The sequence below is a fragment of the Culex pipiens genome, chromosome 3 (assembly GCF_016801865.2).
Source record: "Culex pipiens pallens isolate TS chromosome 3, TS_CPP_V2, whole genome shotgun sequence".
NCBI classification, from domain to species: domain Eukaryota; kingdom Metazoa; phylum Arthropoda; class Insecta; order Diptera; family Culicidae; genus Culex; species Culex pipiens.
Genome location: NC_068939.1, coordinates 74706694 through 74723073, shown reverse-complemented (window position 1 = coordinate 74723073; position 16380 = coordinate 74706694). Strand labels below are relative to the sequence as shown.

Genomic DNA, 16380 nt, shown 5'->3' with positions numbered 1-16380 from the left:
CTCGGCGCGGTTCTACACCACACAGCCTGCTTGGTTTGGTTCAGCACAGTGTTCTTGTACTTCCTGTCCAGGAGAGGAGCATCCACGCGCGTACCCGTTTCCGGTAGTTGAACTCATCATCGCACGGGGAACGTTACTCACGTATTTACTTCGGGATCAACCATATGGAATCCCCACGGATTGCCGGTAACAACTTGCTGGATTTGCTGGAACTGCTTCCCGAACACTTCTTCACCAGAAGCAGCGGCGGCGTTACATAACACACATGACGCTTCCTAATTTAACCATAATCTATATGCTGAACCCGTCGCCGAGTCGAACACACGCTCCGAACCACTCCCGCGGTTAAAATTCCGTTCACTGAATCGCGACGAAGCCGAAACGTCAGAAGCTCACCGGAGCAGGCTTGCGAGATGCCGCGTCGTTGCCTAGAACGAAACAACTGAATCCAGGCGTCGCAGTCGCCGTCACCTCTAGGGTCGTAGCAAGCGTTACTCGTCAACGCTGAGAGAGTGAGTGCGCGCGCTCGTCTCTCTCACCAACACACGCAAACGGAATGAACAAAAGGGGAGCGCTCGCGAGCGCGGGAGCATGCTCCCCGCGAAGCGAAATTCTCTGTTTATACTAACACATTGAAGCAAGTTGCACGCGGTCCATAGTAAATTCAAACACAAATACAAGCGTTTGGACGAGGATTCGCAGGAGGTTTTGCGAAATCGGTCGCCGACAAAGACTACAAGAAAGAAGAATGTTTGTTTCTGAAACGTGGAGCTTCGCTCCCATACAGAACACCCCGAATAGGGTGGTGTTGGTGAGGTCGCGCGCGTGCCACCCTGTTCTGATTGGGCGGGTTCATAATTCAGGCCTATTTATCGCGTAATAAAAAAAGAGGGATGCGTGCGAAATTGTATGGAGAGGGGCAACTCAGTGGACCGGAAGTTTGTTTTAGCAGTCACAAACGGAGCTGGACCGGAAGGATGGTTGAGGAAGAGGCATTGTGGTGAAGTCAATGAAGAGCGTTATGAAATTCTGGACCTCGTGGTGCGGTAATCAGGTTGCCGTCGGGTTAAGGGGAAGATGGTCGTTATTTAACTAAACGGTTGCCTCATGAATTATAAATACCACTTCATAATTCTCTGTTGATTCCGGTAACGAGCTTAAAATTCCCGGTTTCAGAATATCTTTTGAAGCAGATTTTCATTTCCCATCTTTATAACAATAATGAATCATAATTTGCAATGTGGATGTAATTGAAACAGTTTGTGGCCATTTTATTCTACCATTAAATTTAAATTCTTCAAAGTACAAAGTTGCAACAAAAATCGAATTGAAATGACTTTTGATTCCTGTGCATTGTTTGATTTTATTAAATAGTATCTAATTAACAAATTTGGACAATATATTTTTTGTTTGTTCCCAAGCAGACGGCAATAATTTTGGAATAACATTTTTTGATATTTAAAAATACTAGGCCAATAACATTTTATGTTATTTATAACAAGTTTTGTTATTCGCCGTTATGATTTTTTTTTGTTTTTGGATTGTTATTATAATAACAGACTAATAACATCTTTAGTCATCCCAATAACATTTGTAGGTATTCTTCCATAACAAAAAATGTTATTCCCAAGTTGTTTTTGCTTTCAAAAAATATCAGGCCAATAACAAATTTTGTTATGATAACAAAAACTGTTATTAAACTCTTGTGCAAAAATGGATTTTTCATTCAGAATCCATAGCATTTTTTGTTATTTTAACAGTATTTTTTATTGAAATGGTATGAATTTTGTTATTACCATCTGCCCGGATTTATGTTACGATTTGTAGCCATTCCAAGCTTGTTATAATAAAATCCATCAAGCAATCAAGCAGGCTTGGCCAAATAGCTAAGCTGTCCGCTTAGTAAACAGAAGATCATGGGTTCGATTCCCAGCTGCTTCAACCTTCCAACGAATGGGGAAGTAAGTCATTCCAAGTGTACGACTCCAGTCAACTCTACGCTATAAGTACAAACAACACACCAAACCAAGCCTGAATCGCTGGCGGCGCACAGTGGGAAAAATTAAGGCAAAAAACGGACTTAAATTATGCCTGTCAATTAGAAAATTCAACCAAAACTTTTCTTATGTGAATTGGTGATGGTGAGAATCCGCGGAAATTAGAGCAAGGCCCGTTTAAGGCCGATTTACTCTATTTGTTTACTGTTTTTATTAGTTTCAAATATGTTGCTGAAATGCTCAAAGCGTTGACTAGACTTTTTCTTCTCTTTTCTCTATTCCATCGAAATTATATAAAGGTGCATTTCGATGGTTCGCACTATCACCAATCGATCCTCTGAATTTTTCACTTTAGAAAGAATTTTATCAAAGTACTGAACATTTCAGCTAGATGTACGAAACTAAGATAAAACGGAAAAATAGGGTAATAAGGCCTTTTAGGTAAGTTCTTGCTATCACCAATCGATTCCTAGGAAGGAAAATAGAGTAAATCGGCCTTTAACGGGCCTTGCGCTAATTTCCGCGGATTCTCCCCATCACCAATCGATTCCTCGGAATTTTTCATATAAAAAAAGTCTTGGTTGAAAGCTCTAATTGACCGGCATCAATTAAATCCGTTTTTTGTCTCGATTTTTCCCACTGTGCGGCGGCTGGACTCGCAATCCAGAGGTCGTCAGTTCGAACCCTGGAGTGGAAGGTTCCTTGGAAAGGTTTGGGTGCTCTCCCCATTCAAGCCTTTGGACTCCTAGGTTCGAGCAGAAACTTGCAATAGAGACCACAACATCCAATTACTAAAATAAACATAGTTGCAACTATCTGCTACAAAGAATCTAGTTTTCGTGATTTTATTATTTATTTAATTTTATTTGCCTTAATCATTGTAACGGATTTCTTTTTGACCAAAGAAGCCATTCTGATACATTGGTTCATCCTCAAATTTGACAGCTTTAAAAATAACAATATCCATAAAAAAATTTTCTAAATATTCTAAAATATGTAACTTGAGAACAGAATTCCTGATGACTAATGGTAATTGAAAAAATTGAACACGGCAAAAACAGTTTTTTAATTCCATATTTTAACATCAATAAATGAGGTTTATAAGTATTTGCGCAACACAATAATTTTGAATTTTTTTATATTTTAATGTTTGAGAGGCCCAGAAAAGAACTTAAGAGCAATTTCCCAGCAAGGGCAAAAGATTATTGGCAGTATTGCCATGGTTAAAAAATAGGAATTCTCTGAAAACACAGTCAAAACTTATTTTCTTGCCTAATCGTATTTGAAAATAAATTATTCTTTTCAGAAATTTGTACAAAGTTTTCGACGTAAATCCACCGTAAGTTAAATTTTTGAGAAAATTCCCCTAGTTTTTTTGCTCCTAAGAAACTAAAAGAAGATGTTTTCCTTGTTCCCTGATTTTTCAGGTCAACTTTGAAGGGGGGCTGACAAAAACCTTAAATAAAATTTGTACCACCCTTATTATGTTATTGTACCCATATTTTTTTAAACTTTTTTACATGAGTCTTTTGAAAATGAAATTTAAATTAATAGAACAACTCTCTCAAAATCATGAAATGTTTTTTTTGGTTCAAACTTAGGTCACCTATACATGACTCCATGCGATTTTAGCTGTCCATTAGTGTCCATACCAAAATGGTACGTAAATATTCGAAAATATGTATCTTTTGAAGGAATTTTCTGATCGGATTTGATAAGGACTCTTCAAAAAATAGCTACACGGATTTTTCCCGATTTTAAAAAAAAAATTCTTAATATTTGAATTTAAATTTTTTGAAAAAAAAAAAATTACGTTCTAGGAGACAAAAATTGGCAACTTTTTAAGCATAGAGTTGTGAATTTTAGGAAAAAAAAATGAAATTTTAATCAAAAAAATTTATTGACTAATTCAATCTTTTAAGGTAAAATGAAATTTGCTATCTAATGTACGTCACAGATATTTTTTTAAGATTATACACGAATATCGGTTGAAAGTGTCCCAAGATTTCTAGAATATGAACATTTTTCATATTACACATCTACAAATATTTTATAAAGACAACATTCGGCCATAGCATAATCGTAAAGCTGACCAAAGTCCTGATATTTAAAACAGGGATTCAAGATCATTTATGACTAACCGAAATGGGTCTTTTAAGTAAATTTTCAACGATGCCCAGTAAAATTGTTCCCAAAATCGTTTTCATTGAAATTTACTAAATTCGGTTTCCAAAAGTTCTGCAATATCCTCTTAAGTTGCTATTTTTCCCTAGAGGATGCCTTAAATTTCAAAATATATACTTTCCGCCTTGGTGAGTTCCTAAAATTTCACTATGACAACTTAAGTATAACAATATTTCCTTGCGTTCCAAACTAGATTCAAACACTTTTTTCAGCATCACTTTTAAGGGACAATAATCGACCTATTTTAATCACTTTTGTTGTGCTACCTCCCTTTTTTTTTCATTTTTGAACATTCCCATCACTAACTTCACAACCTGTTTATTATTTTCTTTGTTCCTCATCACTCACCCCTGCAAAAAAGGGGGTTAACAAACTTGTTCTTCTTCCTCACGGCCTCAGACCCATCCTTCCACAGTCCGCCCATACAGTCCAGCGTACTCCTCATTGATACCAATAGACTCACTCCCACAAACTCACACAAACACATTCACTCCAAGTGCTCCCCGGTTTTCGTTGTCTCCCCCTCACGCACTCACACCATCAAGAATTCCCGTTCACACACGTCAACCCACACACTTACACAATCAAACCAGCCGACGCGTGTGCAATTTTCTCCACTTTGGTGTGTCGTAGAGTAACGCGGTCGCCGGTTCAATCGCGTCGTAATCACACCGACCCTTTACACACACACCACCCTGCCCTTCGCGAACCCCTGGAGAAACGCCGCTCACAGCCGAAACAAACAACAACAACAACAACGGAAAAAAGAGATCTGTTGCATAACCTCCTCCATAACAATCCATATCGCGCGCGCACTGCTCCTTCAACACTCACACAGCATTTGCATAACACACCACTTGTCGACGACGACGACCTGGAGAGCTGGAGGAGTGCGGAAGAGGATTGTGTAACAGGCTGTTGTTCAGCCGGGAACGGGGCTCCCGAAGCGGTTCCAGGAACCACCAATCACTGGAACTTGTTGATGCGAGGGACGTTTGGTCACTACAACCACCCCCTCCGCTGATTTCCAGTTTCTTGGAAACGGTAGAACGGGAGGTTGTGTAACACGTTGCTGTTCGCTTCCGGAAGCGTTTCCGGAGCGATTCCACAAATTTCCGGTCACTAAAACTTGATTGCACGAGAAACGTTTGGTTACCAGAACCACCCTTGATTCAGCATCCCTTGCTGTTCACTGCGGAAGCGTTCACGTTGCACTTCCCGGAAGTTCCGATCACTAGAACTCGACTAGACGAGACACGTATGGTTAGCTAAACCCCAGCACTAGCGCTTATCTCGCAGGACTTCCCACGCCGTGATTCACCGTCTTCGACCACTTGTCAGCGCAGCGATAGAACGCCACGCAGACACTTGGCGCGCGGTTACGTGTTCTTCTCCGTCTCTTCCACCGACTGGGGGGATTGTTATGTAAACAGAAACTCACTTGAAGCGCAGATTCTCGACTGGGACACTTTGAACTCCCAGCTTGTGGGCGCGCACAAAAATAACACTTTGTTGCAAATTCTTCACGCTTCTTCGCACTTGCGAGGACCCGGGCGCGTTCTTCACGCCCCAATCCAATTAATTGCTGTCACTGTCTCGCGCGCGCGGCCGTTCACAAGGCTTCTTCAGGGTCCTGCTTGCCCCGTTGCGGCGCGCACCAATTACATAACAAGACTCTTCTTTTTTGTGAGTTGGATTATGTCACCAGAAGCCGAGAAGGCATCACCGAAATGCCATAAGCAGCATAAAAACAGCATGTAATTCTTGAACAAACACACCTCTACGAGCCCCAAATACAGACACACCCGGAGAACGGAGAGCGGTGCTGGCACATGTGTACGAGCGAGAGCTGGAGAACGGACTTGTCCAGAACTCGCAGCTGACGTAACGATTCTGGAGCCAAAACAGAGCGCACGTCGTACGTGTTACGTGAACGCTCGCTCTCTGGAGCCACGTAACGCCACGAGCACGAAAGCCGAACGTGGAACGCTAGAACATCGGGGAGCGGATGAACACGCGTTCACGAGCGCGCTGGAGAACACCCAGCGTGAACGCTCACGGAACGAAGAACTTTGGCACGATGAGTGACTCCGGCTGGCACAACCGAGTACGTAATCCTTTTTCTACAGCGAAGACGTTTGTGTAATCCTAAATTGGTTAGGTAATCGGTGGGCTAAAACGGTAAAATTGCGACGTTCCGTCGCAGTTGGACACTCGGACAAGATGTCCAACGCTCAGGAACCTTCTTCCCGACCTTCCGCGCTGGACAGCGCCGTAGAACGAACCCTCACCTTCAACGTAATCACCAATCTTCCGCTGGTTATATCATCAGAGAAACTTCGTCTTCCCTTTTGCACTGCACAGACCGATACCGCACTATTAAAATTCACTTCTTCGCTTTCACCAACGTCGTGTGTCACGACCACCGTACAATCCGCCAATATCTCACCGTGTCACATTAAAATTTCCCAATTTTTCCTCACCAAAAAGAAAAAAGATCCCGTCGAATCCTCGAAACCGTCGCTGAATCGCGCGCGCGTTCGTCTTGGACCACCTCGCGAATGCTCGCCGAACTTCTGTTGAATAACAATAACACACAGCAGGCCGCGACTTCTGCACGCGTTTCTACACTCTCTCACACTCTCACTTCGTTTCTCTCTCGCAAAGTTTTGGAGAGCCGGCGGCGTTACGCCAACACGTCGAAACACGTCGTAGCAAGCCGTGCGCGCGCGGAACACCGTACCGACGTGACCGTCCTGCTCGGAGTCTACGAAGCGAATGAACACGGGTCGTTGCCGGGACGGGCGAGAGAAACCCGCGTGGGTGTTACGACGGTCGTGACATAACTCTAACCGCACTCACGCACACGTAACGCCACGCAGCCTGGAGTTGCTGCGAGTCGCGCTGTCACGTAAGTGCGAGTTCATCCGTCGCGCGTAACTCGCGTGAACTCGCTGCAACTCGGAAAAGTAGGTCACTGTTACAGCGAGGCTGTATCGACTCTGTCTCTTCGGTGGTTTTTGGGTGGGGGGAGCGGGCAACGGTTCGTCTTTCAAGGTGCACCAGGTGCAGGGTTGGTTTGTTTTGGGCGGGTGGCGTTACCACAATGTTGAGACATAGCACAATACAACAGGTTATTCAATGGCAGCGACGCGCTAATTGGAACCATTTTGCGACAAATTTTGTGCGAAACGAGCGACCTTTCAATTAGTGAAGTGCCGCTTGCAGACACTTTGAGCGCGTAACGCTGTCGGTGAACATGAAACGGCGGTGAATATTTTTGGGGATAACATGAAAAAGGTGAAATTAAAAGCGTTTGTTCAGCTGCAACGGTTTTGAGAGCGTGCTAAATTTTTGACAGTTTCGTCGTTTTAGGAGCACCCGATTAAATTCATCTCAAACCGAATTATGAGCAAGCCAGTTTATTCCGCTGTCGATGCCACTCATCATCGAGTCGTTCACTTGTGAGTTGCCACAAGTTACCCTAAAATTTCCAAAGAAGTGTCCAGGTGGTTTCAAAAATCAAACCATCCACATTAACGACCCCCGGGTCTTTTGTGGTCTCTATTGCAAGTTTCTGCTCGAACCTAGGAGTCCGAAGGCTTGAATGGGGAGAACACCCAAACCTCTTTTTACTCCAAGGAACCTTCCACCCCAGTGTTTGAACTGACGACCTTCGGATTGCGAGTCCAACCGCCGCCAGCGATTCCACCGGAGTAGGCTTGGTTTGGTGTGTTGTTTGTACTTATGGCATGGAGACAACTCCTACACCTAGAAATGACTTAACGGTCTAACAAACAGGGCCGGGACCGACATTTTACTTCATCATCCGATGGAAGGTTGCAGCAGATGGGAATCGAACCCAGAATCATCCGCTTACAAAGCGGACAGCGTAACCATTCGGCCACGCACTGCCACAGGTCCAGGTGGTTTATTGACTTTTTAATATCACATTTGTTCAGAAAAGAAAATCCATAAACCATGTTAAAACAGATAAAATTTGAAATATGTGTTATGTACAAATATTCCCGGGGCTCTGATTTAGCTCATAAAATAGTAGTTTATGCAACATGTTGCAAAAAGAGGATTTTTCAGCACTAGTCGTACATTTATCCAACGAGGTTCACCGAGTTGGATAAATACGAAGAGTGCTGAAAAAATCAAGTTTTGCAACGAGTTCCATACAACATTTTTTGCAAAAAACACGCACTGAGTGAATTTTTATGTCAAATTTGCATGTATTTTGTCAATAAATCGTTTAAATAAAAAAAATGTTGAATAGTGTTACTTTTCGAAACAAGTGCTGAAAAGTGTTGCTATTCGATTCTGTTATTTTTGGTACAAAAAAATAGGCTATTTCGTCGTTAAAGAATGACAGGAAAACTAAGTAGTTTCACGACAGAATTGCAAAAATTTAATTTTAGTAGGTCTTAGATTTTGAAAAGTATTATCAGTAATTCTTTACCAACTCACCCGAAATCTGAAAAAGTTGCCCCGACCCCTTTTCGATTTTTGTGAAACTTTATCCTAAGGGGTAACTTTTGTCCCTAAACACGAATCCGAGATCCGTTTTTTGATATCTCGTGATGGAGAGACGGTACGACCCCTTCAATTTTTCGACATGCGAAAAAAGAGGTGTTTTTTAATAATTTGCAGCCTGAAATGGTGTTGTGATAGAAATTTGGTGTCAAAAGGACTTATATGTAAATTTGTACGCCCGATTTGATGGCGTACTCAGAATTCCGAAAAAAACGTATTTTTCATCGAAAAAGACACATAAAAAAGTTTTAAAAACTCTGCAATTTTTCGTTAATTGACTGTAAAAAGAACCAATTAATATGACAATTTTTGTAATTGACTGCTCTACAACTTTGTTGAACATTTTTACACTCTTAAAAAATAACCCTGCAAAGTTAGCAAAAAAAAAGAAATTTTAAAATGTTTTTTTTTCTGGATGGAAAAAATACCCTCTGGGTCAATGTAGATTCGAAAAGAACATTAAATTTCCCATAAAATTAAACGGAAAATGGCAGAGTTTTTGAATTTTTCTTGTGTTTTTTTCAATGAAATAACTTTTTTTTTAATTCTGAGTACACAGAAAAAAATATGTAAATTTACACAGCACGTAATTACTGTTTCTTATGTAAACTCATTCAATGTAATGTTGAAATATTATGTAAAGAGTAAAAAGTCATGGAAATTACTCTAATGTAAATCTAAATCTAATGTAAATCATGAATCTAATGGAAACGTTGAGCATGGAAACTCAAATCTGATGAATTTCTACCCGTGTTCGGCTTCCTGTAAATTCCTATTCAATGTAAATCATATATCCAATGTATTTCTGCCAAATGTTGACTTCAAAACTACCCGAACTAAAAATAGTAATATTTGGTTCTCTTTCTATCGCTCTCATACTTCGCTGGCCCACTGCCTGAGCCTCGCCCTGAACAAGTTGATGCTTTAGCCGCTCGTTTATAAAATACGAAGATGGCTCAGTCGGCAGCGGGTAGCAGCAGTAACACCGAACATTCTACCCGTCGTCCGTTCGATTCCAGTCCAACGTTATTCCACTTGGCCGTCGACGAGAAAGCGTCCCCTACCTGTGAAACAATTTTTTAAAATCATAATTTCCTTTTGCTGCCCGCTTCACTCATTTTAAAATAGAACATAGGCCATACCCTTTTCCTACTGCAATCCAAGTCGAGCTTCTCATTCCCATTGGCTAATCAGAATTAGTTGATTTGAACTAGTGTAAATTCCAAAAGTAATGTAAATTCGAAAACTAATGTAAATTTTCGAAACTAATGTAAATTTCCAATGAATCTAATGTAAATTTCCAATGAACCTAATGTAAATATACATCATTTATCATGATACCTTTTGGTACATGATAAATAATGTAAATTTACAGAAATATTTTTTTCTGTGTACGCCATCAAATCGGGCGTACAAAACATGTTTTGAAATCGAAATTGAACTACGCAATACTGTTGCAAGCTTCAAAAGACACATTTTCAGGAATATAATATAAAGATAAAGTTTTAAAAGGACTACACTGAAAAAAATAATTCACGGTTAAAAAAATTGTGTTTTTTAATTTCAAATTTTGTCACTAAAACTTGTTTTGCTAAAAACACATTTTTTTTTTCATTTTCTGATTTGTTTAAGGGGACCATGCCAAAATGCCAACTTTTAAGAAATTTCCGGGAAGGCCATAAAATCTTTGAACGAGGTATGAAATTTTAAATCAATGCTGATTTAAAAAAATATCGAAATATTGTTCGCAAAACTTTTCCAACTTTGTTTTTCGATGTCAAATTGAATTTGCAATCAAAAAGTACATTAGTGAATTTTTGATAAAGTGCACCGTTTTCAAGTTATAGTCATTTTTACGTAAGTTTTTTGAAAATAGTCGCAGTTTTTCATTTTTTCAAATTAGTGCACATGTTTGTCCAACATGGAAAAAATATTTTTGAAGAGCTGAAAAAATTCTCTATATTTAGCTTTATTGAACTTTGTTGATACGACCCTTACTTGCTGCGATATTGCCATGCAAAGGTTTAAAAACATGAAAATTGATGTTTTCCAAGTCTCACACAAACAACCCACTATCTTCTAACGTCGATATCTCAGCAACTTATAATTCGATTTACAATATTAAATATGAAACATTCGTGAAATTTTCCGATCTTTTCGAAAACAATATTTTCAAAAATTTAAAATCAAGACTAACATTTCAAAATGGCCAAACATTCAATATAACGCCCTTTTAAAATGTTAGTCTTGATTTAAAATTTTTGAAAATTTTTTTTTCGCAAAGTTCGGAAAATTTCACGAATGTTTCATATTTTAACATTGTCAATCGGACCATAAGTTGCTCAGATTTCGACGTTAGAAAATTGTTGGCGGTTTGGGTAAGACTTGGAAAACATCAATTTTCATGTTATTAAACCTTTGCATGGCAATATCTCAGCAACTAAGGGTCGTATCAACAAAGTTCAAAATGCAAAATATAGAGTTTTTTTTCAGAGATTCAAACATATTTTTTTGGGGAGCGGCCGTGGCTGACTGGTCACGGTGTTCGCTTTGTAAGCGAATGGTTCTGGGTTCGATGCCCATCTGCTCCCAAAGAGAAAGTTTAGAACACAGAAATGATGAATATGAACGAAAAAGCAAGGTCGCTCGGGGCGGGATTCGAACCCTCATCCTTTGGATTGGTAAGCAAAAATACTAACCACTAGGCCATGATGACTTGGTGAACGTGGACTGGAATTAGGAATACTGTTACAGAGAGCGAGTTGTGGCGCTATAACCACGGCAAAATAGTGTCCAGGGCATTCGTGGAAATAAAATGTCCCATCCCAGAGGGTCCCGGAGTACCAAACCTTCTTAGCATGGTGCTCCCAACGAATTCAACCAAATCTCGGAGCGTACGGTTGTGTGTCCCCACGCTTCTTCCTCCCCTGTCGATTCAGAATTGTGTTGTTGTTCGAACACTCAGTGCTCAAACTCAACCCAATTACGAGTCATCTCTGCGATACGGCTTTACGTAGTAGGCCTGGCCGGTTTAACGCTTGTGATGTTTCAATGCATTCTAATGCAATGGCGCACTGCAAATGCTAATAAATGACAAGAAGAGTGCTAGACGTCATCTAACCTAAGGCACTCTCCAGGATCCCTTCGAAAGATTGGCTGCGCTAGGGTCTGATTAGATTAGATTAGATTAGATTTGGAGTACGCCATCAAATCGGGCGTCTAATTTTACAGTCTAAATTTTTCAGGTTTTCAAATGTTTTCATAGCACTACAGCCCCTAAACTTGTAAAGAACAGATGATGCAAAATTGCTTATTTAGACATCAAAACTTGTTCGACCAAGTTTCAAACAAATTTGGGATTTATTTTATCGAAATTTTAGAGATTTTAATAGTTTTAGAGAAGGGGTTGAATTTTAGTATGAAATTTCAACTTTAATCAATATGTTGTTCATTTCCCGCAATACTTCTCGTTTAAATAAATGCCAACGACAGCGATGACACTGCGAAAAAAGGTCGTGCGAGGTTATGTTTAGAATTGAATGAAGTTGAACCGGCGGCGGCGTCTGTGCCCTTTTCCTAATAGAGCAACGATGCCTTTCATTATATGACGACGCCCTCTGATCATCATCGTACTGTCCTCAGCCGTCCTTGTAACCAACAGACGACGGCAACGACGCCGTCAACTCCGGGGGGAAAAAGGACACCCAAGGAGAAAACGCATCATTAGCGTTCATTAGAAGGCACGGGCTCAACCCTACAAGACAGCATCATCACAGATCTATCTCCGGACCAATGGACCAGACTCAGAAGGTCTGTCCTCCCGTTGTGTGCAAGACGAGAAGACAGTTTCCACCCCCAACCAGGACCACCCACTGTCGTTGCTGCTTGGAAAATGCCAAGGACGAATGACATCACGGCAATCGACGAAGATTTTTCCATAAAAATTTCCATCGTCTTCGTCGTCGTCGTCGTCGACGTCCTTTTTTTTTGCTGTCTGTTATCGGAGCAGTCTTCAGCTTCACGAGTCTTGAACAGATCTTTGCTCAATCATTCGAGATTGAATTTCCCTTTTCGTTGGCTTGGCTTCATTGTTAAGGTCTAGGTGGGGGTGTTTGCCCATCAGCGTTTGATTTCATCATTTTATTGTCCACGTTTATTGAATTCATTTGAGGAAATCAGAAGGTCATGCTGCGAATTCAGGACTTTGGTGTGAGTGAAGTAGTGGAATCAGTCATATTTTATTGCTGGATTTACACGTGAAGCTCCCAATTCTGCCACTAATTGATTCTTACTCTTGAAAGCTTAGGAATAGCAAAATTACAAGATTGTTTTATTCAATATTTTATACAAGGTCGTTCATGCATTTCGACGACCGATGCAAAATCAATCACCCACGTGCCGCATTGATGTCTCAATTCCAATCACCAAGTTGTAAGCTCACGAAATCCTCCTAACGAGAAAAGCCGTTAAATTCAGCATCATCTGCCATAAAAATGGGCACTAAAACGCCGAGCTCCGTGCAACCAACATCCTCGCTCTAAGAAGACTGCTGACCGTGACCGGAAGCCGCCCGAAGAACCTTTCGGAAAAAGAAACCGGAAAATTCCGGCCCTCCATCGGAGGTTTGTGCTTCTTTTCTAATTCCAAGCACAAATCTTCCCGGCACGGATGTTTGGCTCTGTGTGTGTATGTTGGTTTCGGAAAAAGTAAATATGACAACCCATCGCCTTCCGGCCATCAATTCCAGAACTTTATGACCCACATTTTACGTGCTGTCGGTTTCCCCCAGGGGGGCGCTTTCCTTGACGCTGGGACAGAAACTCGTCCAGAAACCGACTTTCCAGAATGTTTTAGAACGGAATAGAACAAAATTAATTCGGTCGATGTTTTGACGCCCTAAAATGTTCTGTACTTTGTTTAATTTAACGAATTTCTGTACCAAAATCAATCAGTATGTGCCGGTTTTTGCCTTCTTAAAGCAACAGAAGAAATTTTTTATCTAAATCAAATGTTTTTTTAAAAATATGATTTTTTGTGGAATTTTGCTGTACAGTGCTGCAAAAAAATTAAGCGAAAAAAAAACGTCAATACTATGATATTATGAAAACTAATAATTACAAAACTTGTGGACAGCTGTAAAATGCATTTTTAAACACTTTTTTCACAGAAACGTCGATACCATGACTTGTGATTTCATTTTTTTTTTTCGGCAACTTGCTTGCTCACTTCCTACTTAGCTGTTTGTTACTTGAAATATGTTGGAAATGCGTTTGAACAGCTGTATTAGGTGCATTAGATGCTGTTTCTGCCTGTGTGGATCAATCGGACCGCGCACTGGACTCACAATCCAGAGGTCGCTGGTTCGAATCCCGAGGCGGACGCAAAAATTCTAAGTGTAAATATAGGTATTCGGTGCCCTCTCCCCGTCCCATACTTTCACACTTAGGAGACCCGGGAGGCGGAGTCTTGTCGCAAGAGCTTTCGTGGCCGTGAGGTTACGGGTTTCGCCTTGTAAGCGGAAGGTGATGGGTTCGATTCCTGTCTGGCTCGGCAAAGTCAGATCCCTTAAAAGAGTAAATATGCTCACTGGGAATACTGACCGGTAGGGAATGGGTTTCGACTAGCGGCGTGCTGGGTTTCCAATCCAGAGGTCGTGAGTTCGATTCTCGTACCGGGATGATGAATTTTAATAAAAAAGAACGATACACACCTGTGGAACTGTTGACGAAACCGCAAGGTTTAAGAGGGCCACATTATAAGGTGTTACGTCGATTCCGTAGATGCTGTTTCACAAATTTGTTTTTTTTTTGCACAAAATAATTTTAAAACGATTAAACGTTATCGCCAGCTTGATTTCAAAACAAAAGGTGATAGTTTTAAAAAGGTTGATCTTTTTTTAAGATTGCGAACAAATCTATCACAAAACGAAATTCTTAAAATCATTGAAAATTTTTCTCTTACATGACTTGGCTTATTTCATTTAGCAAATGTTTTATCAGTTGGTGTAAATCTATACGTAGATTCGGATTTATAAGGAAAAATAAATAATTTTTTTAAACACAGATATTGATAGCCTTAATTATTTTTCTCTATACTTGTATCATATGTTTGCAAAATTCATTGAAATCGAGGAGGGTCGAGTAAAAACAGTTACTGAAAATTTCTGTGTTGGGCTGGAACTACTCCTATAAGTTCAGCTTTGATTTCACATTTCTTCATATATTTTGAAAAAAAAAAAAACACTGTTATATTTTAACAAGTGTTTTATGATTCGCACAGTAAACAAAAAACAATAAAAAATCCAGGAAATTCCATTTGTATATCGCAGGTATAATTATAATTGTGAAATTCACAACAATTTGTTGCCACATATCTGATAATAATCCTGCATAGAATTTTTTAAGAAAGAATTAAAATTTATTGTATAACAAAAGTTGCCAGAAAAAAATTAAAAAAAGACAATAGAGAGCAAAATTTAAGTAAAATGCACTAAAAAGTAAATGATTTTTTTTCTTTTTCAAAAGATTGAGTGTTAAAAATAGTAAAAACAATTTTATTCTTGTTAAAATGTATAGCAAAAACATCATTTAACTGTTGAAATTATCACTATAATAATCATTTTTTTTAACGAGACCTCAAAGACGAATATATTATACACAGTTAAACCTCGCATAGTGCGCAGGCGTTACGCTTTGTACTTCTTCGTTTACTCTAAAACGACATAATATTTTTGCAATCTTTTTGAAGCAACTTGTTCATCTTGATCCAATCTACAAATAGCTAAAAAAGATTGAAAAAATATTATGTCGTTTTAGAGTAAACGAAGAAGTACAAAGCGTAACGCATGCTCACTTTTTTTTAGGATCGGAGAGGGTTATTTTTAAAATTTGCATTTGAGCAATTCTCTACCAAAACCGGAAATGGATTTCATTTGTATTTTTTGATTTGGCCCATACTTTGTGGTACACGGAAAAATAATTGCAAATTTTTTAATCAACTTTTTTCCCACTAAAACTCAATTTCCCAAAATACGTATTTTTTTGATTTTCGAGATTTTTTTATATGTTTTAGTGGACAAAAATCCGCAACTTTTGAGCCATAGAGAAACATGGTCAAAAAATCTGCCACCGAGTTATGAATTTTTGAAAAAAGTGATTTTTGGAAAAAAAATTGAAGTCATTATTTTGAATGCAAAATTGAATTTTCAAACGAAAAGAACTTTACAATTTTTTTGATAAAGAGCTCCGTTTTCAAGATATAGCAACCGAAAGTTTGATTTTAGCGAAATATTTGCAGTTTTTCAATTTTAAAAAATAGTGACCATGAGTGACCGTTTTTAAAATTTTTTTTTGAAATGTTCAGAAAATTTGCTATAAAATTGTCTAAGAGACATTGAAGATTGGACCTCGGGTTGCTGAGATAGAACCGCTTTATGAAAAAGAAACACGAAAATTGATGTTTTCTTAATCTCACCAAAACAACCCACCATTTTCTAATGACCATATCGCAGCAAATAATGGTCCGATTATCAATGCTAGTACATGAAAAATTTGTGAAATTTTTCGATCTTTTCGAAAAAAATACTTTGAATTTTTTTTATATCAAGACTAGAGTTTTGTCCCCTGAAACATATAAAAAAATTTCGAAAATCAAAAAATAC

The 16380-nt window shown here is 39.3% G+C and overlaps 1 protein-coding gene across 3 annotated transcripts in view; it reads right to left on the bottom strand.

Moving 5' to 3' along the window:
* Window positions 1–6945, bottom strand: part of LOC120422431 (LON peptidase N-terminal domain and RING finger protein 2) — a 118559-nt gene extending 111614 nt beyond the window's left edge. The window contains exon 1 of one of the 3 annotated variants that reach the window (XM_052709600.1): window positions 6473–6945. The gene's annotated coding sequence lies outside the window, so the exon portion shown is untranslated. Of the gene's footprint in view, window positions 1–141; window positions 452–5622; window positions 6059–6472 lie in introns of those variants that run through there. The other 2 variants (XM_052709602.1, XM_052709601.1) reach the window with 2 other exon arrangements.
* Between the last annotated feature and the right edge of the window lie 9435 nt (window positions 6946–16380).